Below are 9,005 nucleotides of genomic sequence, written 5' to 3'. Positions count from 1 at the left end.
ATGGCCTTCTGTCTCTCTCTCATTACTTTTTGATTGCCTTTTTAAAAACTGTCTTTCGGTGATTTTAATATCTTCTCCTTCCTTTATTTTTTTGAAGTTTAATGAAAATATGTCTAAGTGCGAGCCTTTAAAAGTTAAAGTGAGGGACATTTGATGAACTCATTCATTCTAAAAATTGTATCTCATATCAAATCTGTTTTTCTCCTCTCCATCCTTTCCCTTTATTTTGTGTGCACCTCCAAATACCAGAATGATAAGGGCTAAATTCTGGGGTACAAATGTCCACACTAATAGTCTTGGATTTCCCATTCCCCTTCCCCCAATTTTTGGAAAAGACGATAGGGAAAGTAAGAATAGATTATATTTTGCTAAGAACAAGTAAGCCAAAAAACTTAGTGACTTTAACAACAGTAGAGACAGGATGTTTATTTCACATTTCTTCACTCTGGGTGTAGGCTGATAAAGCAGACAGCATCTCAATGTTGCTGGCCTGTGATTGATGGAAAGACAGCTCTGGAAGGGTAATAATGAAATGATCCTGTCCCCAAAATGACACAGATCACTTCTGATTGTTCATTTGTCATAACTAGTCACATTGTCCTGTACGACCAAAAAAGAAGTGGCTTGGGAACAAATATGGTTTGCTTGGTTTATTTTATTTTATGTTTTTGGTAAATATTTATTTTTTTATTTACTTATTTATTTGGCTGCGCCAGGTCTTAGTTGTGGCATGCGGGATCTTCGTTGCCACGCGCAGGATCTTTTAGTTGCGACATGTGGGATCTCTAGTTGCAGCATGCGGGATCTAGCTCCCTGACCAGGACTCGAACCCGGGCCCCCTGCATTGGGAGCATGGAGTCTTAGCCACTGGACCACCAGGGAAGTCCCAGTTTGCTTGTGATTTGGGTGTTCAAGATTAGACAAAGGTGCATTCACGTCTAAGGACAGTTATTCCATAGGGACACTTTCACTGAACTTCAGCCCTATTTTTCATTTCTGTGCTTTAGCCTCCTCCTCACTCTGACATAAGAGCTTCTGAGAGTTTCTCTGTGAGAACTTGCTCCCTCCTTCCTTCTCCTAGCCTATTCTCAGTTGCAGCTTCTCTCCCTCTTCAATAAAAGTGTTGATCTTTCTCATTGGTCAGTGATGCTCACACCCCAACTCATGTTCTCCTCAGGGTTATACTGTTTTCTTCTTTGTAATTCATTCCACCTATTCCAGAGGAATCTCACAGAGAAGGGGGGAAAACTATACGTATTATCTGACATCTCAATCTGAAATCAGAACACTTTTTTTCCCTTGTTCAGCTTCATGTTTTATTCATTCATTGAGATGCATGTAAATATATGAGGAAAAATGCGTTGAGTGCTTTGAGATCACATCTTTTTACAAATCAAAATTACACTATAGATCTGTTCTTCCTAGATTTATGGGACAAATATCAGACTTTTCATCTTCTATGTCACAGTGGGATTACAAAGGTAATTGGCCATTGTTTTGAAAAACTCAGGCTTCACCAGTGAGGGAAGATACATAAACACAGATATACAGTGTTTTTTTATTTTTATTTTTTTAATTACAAAACAACTACAGAATTACAGAAAAAGAATAAATTATTTTTACCTATCAAATGCAAGAATGTCTGCATAGGAGAAGTAATATTTGAAATGAACATTCCTCCTCTTCTTTACCCACCCCCTCCTTTACTTCTCTTTACATATTCTAGTTTTTTCTGGCTCTGCCATAAGTTTGTTTCAGCTAAGTATGGGACATGTTCAGTTCCTTCACAGGAATTTGAGAAAATACCTACTCAATATTTAGGGCTTATTTCATATGTTATCTAAGACCTCAGACATTGTTTTGTTATCAAACTTACCTAAAAAGCAAGAGATTATTTGGACATACTCATGCAAGTAAACATGTTTCTTAAAAACATCTGTTATATCCTTTAAAAATCTACATTTATAAGAAATTTAAATAAGATTGGCACAAATAAAGTTTAGAATCAAAAGATTCATTAGACTAAATACATGATCATTGCCAACTTTTATTTTTATTTCCCTGGCCTTCCATGTCTAAACTGATGACTTCAAGTGGTATTTATAGATTGAACCCAATCTGTCTTTTTCCCTACGAATTTTCCTGCTGAAATGTGGACTTATATCCTACAGCTACTCTATACCATGTTATCCCATGGGTACATGAAACTGAACCTTGCCAAATGAACTCCTTCTTTCTCTCCCAATCTAGTCCCTCTCCTGAAATCTTTTACTTAGTGAATGGTTCCATCTTGTATCTGGAATCATGGTTCAGTTTAGTTCCATTTGTTTCCATTAGGGTTCTTTTGCTTCAAGAAATGACAGCAGACTAAACTCTGAAGAATTCATTGTCCTATCTACTTGGTTATTGTTTAGTTGCTGCTTTTTTACCCCACTGGCGAGAGAGGAGTTCCCCAGCTTAGAGTTATAGGGATGTCTGTACACAACATCAGTCTCTGGGCAGATGAGACTGATAGTAGTTGATTAGTCACATGTACTCACAGCCTGGGGTAGGATGACACAGTACACACTAAAAGTCCACATGGGGTTTGTAGTTGAGGACAGAGTGAACAACCAGGTATGGTGGGAAGCTTTGGAGTATCAAGATAGTAAAATGCCATCTGGGTTCAATGGGAAAATATGATTGGCTTCCTTGAATAATTCTATGTGCTTATAGTGAACTGAAACTTGTTACAGTGGTATAAACAGAAACTGTCCCTGGTATATTTGATAGACATCTTATCCACAGGAATAGAGAGGGGAGGGGAACTTGTCACTGAGCCATCCCAGTTTCAGATGTCAAGCTGGCCCTTAATATTCAGACTTCCTTTTAGTTAGGCCTTACACAACAATTAAGAGTTGTTTTCTTTCTTTTCTTCCAGTTTTATTGAGATATAATTGACATAGAGCACTGTATGAGTTTAAGATGTACAGCTTAATGATCTGACTTACATCATGAAGTGATGATCACAGTAAGTTTAGTGAACGCCCATCATCTCACAGAGATAGAAAATTAAAGTGAAAAAAATTTTTTTTGTCTGATGAGAACTTAGGATTTACTCTCTTAATAACATACATATATAACATAGAGCACTGTTATTTTTATCATGTTGTACATTACACCTCTAGTTTAATATTGTCCCAGAGGTCTCTGGCACTGTCCTCATTTGTTTTTTCATTCTTTTCCATATTCTGTTTGACAGCAGTAATTTCCACCACTCTGTGTTCCTGCTTATTTATTCATTTCTCTGCCTCAGTTATTTTGCTATTGATTCCTTCTAGTGTATTTTTCATTTCAGTTATTGTATTGTTCATCTCTGTTCGTTCTTTAAATCGTCCAGCTCCTGTTTAAACATTTCTTGTGTTTTCTCAATCTGTGCCTCTCTTCTTTTTCAGAGATCATTACTCTGAATTATTTTTCAGGTAGATTTCCTATCTCCTCTACATTTAGTTGTTCTTGTGGGTTTTTATCTTTTTCCTTCATTTGCAACATAGTTCTCTCTTTTCTCATTCTGTCTAACTTCCTGTGTTTGTGGTCTCCTTTCCACATCCTGCAGGGTAATAGTTCCTCTTGCTTCTTGTGTCTGCCCCCTGGTGGGTGAGATTGGTCCATAGGTTTGTGTGGGCTTCCTGGTGGGGGGACTGGTATCTGCCATCTGGTGGGTGGAGCTGGGTCTTTTTCCTCTGATGGGCAGGGCCGCATCAAGTGTTCTGTTTTGAGGTAGCTGTGATCACACTATGACTTTAGGTAGCCTGTCTGCTGTTGGGTGGGGCTGTGTTCCTGTCTTGCTGGTTGTTTCGCCTGGGGCATTCCAGCTCTGAAGCCTATAGGCTATTGGGTGTGGCTGGATCTTGGTGCCGAAATAGGGACCTCTGGGAAAGCTCACGCCATTCAATATTCCCTGTGTCTTCCGCTACCAGTGTCCTTGCCTGCACAGTGAGCCACAGTCGATCTTCACCTCTCAGGAGACCCTCTAAGACCCCTATGTAGGTGCAGCCCAGGTTCCTATGGAGGTACTTCTTTGTGCTGGGTCCCAGTGCGTGTGAGACCTTGTGCATGCCCTCCAAGAGTGGAGTCTCTGTTTTCTCCAGCCCCGTGGAGCTTCTGCACTCAATCCCAGCTGGCCTTCAAGGCTAAATGCTGTGGCAGTCCTTCCACCCAATGTCAGACCCTCAGACTGTCTTGGAGGACTATTTTATGTGGCAGTGTCCCTATGTCACCTGAATGGGTTTAATATTTTTTGATGTGAGTGTTGTTTTTAGTATAGATGTCTGCCACCTCTTTCCTCAGTGTTTGCTGGCTGTTACCTCTTTATAGGCAGTGTGACTGATGTTGTGACAAGAACCTCCACTGGATATTGAGTAGGGCCTCCCCTTTGCTCTGTAGTTGTCACTGCCCTATCAGAGGTGGGGTCTGCTTCCTAGTTGTTGGAGTAGATTCCCCCACATCTGTTTCCTAGCTGTGTTTCTGGTCAGCAGTGTGAGTTACGTGGGGTTGGAGCACTTCCACTGGGAGGGAAGCCACTAAGAATTCCTCCTCTGGAGCTGTTCACTTGTGAGTGTGCTCTGTGGTGACACCTTTCACCCGTTGTGGGAGCCCTTAGATTACACTGTTGTTGGCACTGTTCTCAGCCCCATCTTAACTGTGGGTATGTCGGTAATTGGACCTGGTGTCTCTCAGACATTTTCACCAGGCCACCAGTGTAGATCGACTGATGTCAAGTCCTAGGATTGCAGTAATCATGGATATGGACCTGCTTTGGGTGCTGTGGGGGCAACTCTGATTCTAGCCTGGCCCAACACCCATGTGTATGTGCTCACAAAGTCTACAGCTGCTAGAACTAGGCCTGTCTTGTCTATGGAGACAGGCACTTGCTGTGTGTTCAGATGTTCCGTATGTGCTGAGTTTACAAGTCCGGTCGTGGGGGTGCAGTTTGCATAGATGTGAAGAGAGATTTCAGCTTTTCTTCTTTACTTGCACAGCCCCTGGGACTCAGCATGTGGGCCACCCACAGGGAACTACTCCCCAGGCTGCCCCGGAGCACATGATTCTGCCCAGGCAAAGAGGCGGCACGGAGGCAGTGCAGCGGCCAGGGTCGTGGGAGCCCTGGTGGCGAGGTGTGCGTGGGGGATCCAGCAGCCATGGGCATAACAGAGCTGGCCTCAGCAGTGACAAGGCACACAAGGGAGCCAAGGGTCACAAGCACAAGAAAGCTGGCCCCAGTAGGGGCCCTTCCTAGCGCCAGCCACCCGAGCGAGAGAACAGGTCCCACCAGGGGCCTTCCTAACACCCGGCCACCAGTCCAAGAGAGCCAGCCCCAGTGGGGGCCCTTCCTAGTGCAAGGCCATGGGCATGAGAGACCCAGCCCCAGTGGCAACGAGACGTGTTGGGGAGCTAGCAGCCGTGGGCTTGACCGAGCCAGCCCCAGAGAGGGCCGTTTCTAGTGCCCGGCTGCCTGTGTGGGAGCAGGCCCTGGTGGAGGCCCTTTCTAGTGCTTGGGAGGCAGGGCCTGGCACATGGGGAGGGAGGTTGCAATGGCGACTCCACCCATTGTGTGTCACTTAACAACGGTGCTTTACTTCTGTGGCAGCCTGGATTTCCTTCACAAGCATTCTCGGTTGTGGACTTCCTCACTCTTGTCCTCTCAGGCTCTCTCCTTGCAGCCAACAGCAGTCCTCTTCCCAGGTTTGCTCTCCAACCCCCCGTTCCAGCACACAGCCCATGTGCACACTGGGGACACGCGACTCAGGCTGAGGCGTGCAGGGCTGTGGCACGGGCCATCTGTGTAGGTCTCACTCTGTCCTGCCTGTCACAGAAAGGTTGCTGCACTTTCTTCTGATAGCCCCCGAGCTCCCCTTCTGTCCCAACTGATCTCTCCACCAATGAGGGGGCTTCCCTGGAAGCGGGAACCTCTCCTCACCTTCAACATCCCACCCAGGGGTGTTGTTACCGCCCGCTTCCTCTTCTCTTCATTTTCCCTTCTTCTTTCTTTCATCCTACCCAGTTTCATGGGGATCTTTCTTGTCCTTTTAGGTGTCCGAGGTCCTCTGCTAGTGTTCAGCCAGTGCTCTGTGAGAATTGTTCCATTTGTAGAGGTAGTTTTGATGTATTTGTGGGGAGAGATGAACTTCATGTCCTCCTACTTCTCTGCCATCTTGACCTCCCCACTCATTTGTTTTATTTAGATTCTACATATAACTGAAAGCATGCACTATTTGTCTTACTTTGGTTTATTTCACTTAACATAATACCCTTAAGATCCATCTATGTTGTCATGAATGGCACGATTTCATTCTTATTCATGGCTAAGTAATATTCCATTGTACATATAAACCACATCTTCTTTACCCATTCATTTATTTATTTTTATTTTATTTTATTTTGTTTATTTTTTTGCGGTACGTGGGCCTCTCACTGTTGCGGCCTCTCCCGTTGTGGAGCACAGGCTCAGCGGCCATGGCTCACGGGCCCAGACACTCCGTGGCATGTGGGATCTTCCCGGACCAGGGCATGAACCCGTGTCCCCCGCACTGGCAGGCGGACTCTCAACCACTGTGCCACCAGGGAAGCCCTACCCATTCATTTATTGATGGGCACTTAGGTTGCTTCCATATCTTGGCAATTGTAAATAATACTACAGTGAACATAGGGGTGCATATATGATTTCTAATAGGGGTTTTGGGTTTTTTTCTGATGTATACCGAGGAATAGAATTGCTGAGTTATATGGTAATTACCTTTCAGTTGTTTGAGGAAGCTCCTACTATTTTCCATATTGGCTGCACCAATTTACATACACTCCAGTCCTCCAGCATGAAGGTTCATATTCTCCATATCCTTACCAGTGCTTGTTATTTGTTGTCTTTTTGATAATAGATGTTCTGACAGGTGTGAGGTGATACCTCATTGTGGTTTTGATTTGCATTTCCCTGATGGTCAGTGATGTTGAAAATCTTTTCATTTGCCTGTTGACCATGTGTATGTCTTTGTAGAAAAAATGTCTATTCAGATCCTCTGCTATTTTTTAATTGGGCTGTTTGTTCTGTTGATGTTGAGTTGTATGAGTTCTTTGTATATTTTGGATATTAACCCCTCATAAGTCACATCATTTACACATTTCTTCTCTCATTCAGTAGTTGGTTCTTTTGGTCATTGATAGTTTACTTCCCTGTGCAAAAGCTTTTCATTTGATGTAATCCTATTTGTTTGTTTTTGCTTTTGTTTCACCTGTGTGAGGAGACATATTACAAAATAAATACTGTGAAGACCAGTGTGAAAAAGCATATTGCTAGTTTTCTTCTAGAAGTTTAATGGCTTCATTTTGAATTTATTTTTGTTCATGGTGTGATAGAGCAGTCCAGTTTGACTATTTTGCATGTAGCTGTCCAGTTTTCTCAGTGCCATTTGTTGAAAAGTCTGTCTTTTCCCAATGTACGTATTTCCTTCTTTGCCATAGATTAATTTTCCATATAAGTGTGAGTTCATTCTGGGAGGTCTGTTTTGTTCCACCAATATATGTGTCTATTTTTTGTGCCAGTACTCTTTGAATTACTGTAGGTTTGTAGTATATTTTGAAATCAGGGAGTGTGCTATTTCCAGCTCTGTTTTTCTTTCTCAAGATTGTTTTGGCTATTTGGGGTCTTTTGTGTTTCCATACACATCTTGGAATTATTTGTCTTAGCTCTGTGAAAAATGTCATTTGTATTGATATTTTGATAGGAATGGCTTTGATTCTGCAGATTGCCTTGGGTAGTATGGTCATTTTAAGAATATTCTTCCAATCCATAAACACAGTATATTTTTCCATGTTTGTGTCATATGAAATTTCTTTCATTTGTGTCTTAGAATTTTTGGAGTACAAGTCTTTTACCTCCTTATTTAGATTTATTCCTAGGTATTTTGTTCTTTTTGATGTAATGATAGGTGGGCTTGTTTTCTTAATTTTTCTTTCCTTTTATTTATTTTTAATTTACAATCCACATTTTGCTGTAATGTGTTAGAAATCAGTTCTGGCTGTATGTGTCATTCACTAAACTTCAGAATTTTATTTGTTTCATATATGGGACATAATGTAGAACAGTAATTTAATATGTAAATCCAAAAATGCTAATTTGGGGACTATAAATTAGCATAGGATAACGTTTGTTCAGATTAGAGCACAAACATCTTTTCATGTGCTTCTTGGCCATCTAGCTGTCTCTCATTGATTTTGAGGGGCTTTTTAAGAAAATGTCTTTCAAAGCTTTTAATATCTTCATTTTTCTGAAGTTTAATGAAAATATGTATGTGTGAGACTTTTAAAATGTGAAGCAATGGGCAGTCGATGAACTCTTTCATTCTAAAAATTGTATCTCATGGCAAATCTCTTTTTGTCCTTTCCTTTATTTGTGTGAAACTCCAAATACTGGAATGATAAGGGCTAAATGCTGGGGTACCAATGTCCACCCTAAAAGCCTTGGATTGCCCCTCCCCACTCCCCCAACTTTTGGATAAGACAATAGGCAAATTAAGAATAGATTAGATTTTGCTAAGATAAAAAACAAACCAACCAAAAAATTTAGTGACTTTAACAACAGTAGAGACCAGGATCTTTGTTCCACAGCTCTTCACTCTGGGTGTAGGCTGATAAAGCAGCCAGCATCTCAGTGTTGCTGGCCTGTGATGGATGGAATGAGAGCTGTGGCACACTGGTGGGTGGATTTGGGGTAATTGTTGCTAAGCTGGCGTTCCCAGATCTTGTGTCAGCCTGCTGGTGGGTGGGGTTCCTTCCTGACATGGCTACTGTGGGTTTTGGGGTATCTCAAGGCTAGTGCTGACACATTAGTGAGTGGGGCTGGATCCTGGGGTGGCAGGCTTGTGGTCCCAAGATGTCCCAGAGCTGGTGTTGGCTTGCTAGTAGGCAGGGCCAAGACAAGGTGAACTCGAGGCTCATGCAGGCCTGCTGGTTGATTGGCTGGGTCCTGACAA

Source organism: Phocoena sinus, chromosome 9 (genome assembly GCF_008692025.1).
Source record: "Phocoena sinus isolate mPhoSin1 chromosome 9, mPhoSin1.pri, whole genome shotgun sequence".
Lineage (NCBI taxonomy): Eukaryota > Metazoa > Chordata > Mammalia > Artiodactyla > Phocoenidae > Phocoena > Phocoena sinus.
This window is presented reverse-complemented; position numbering follows the sequence as displayed.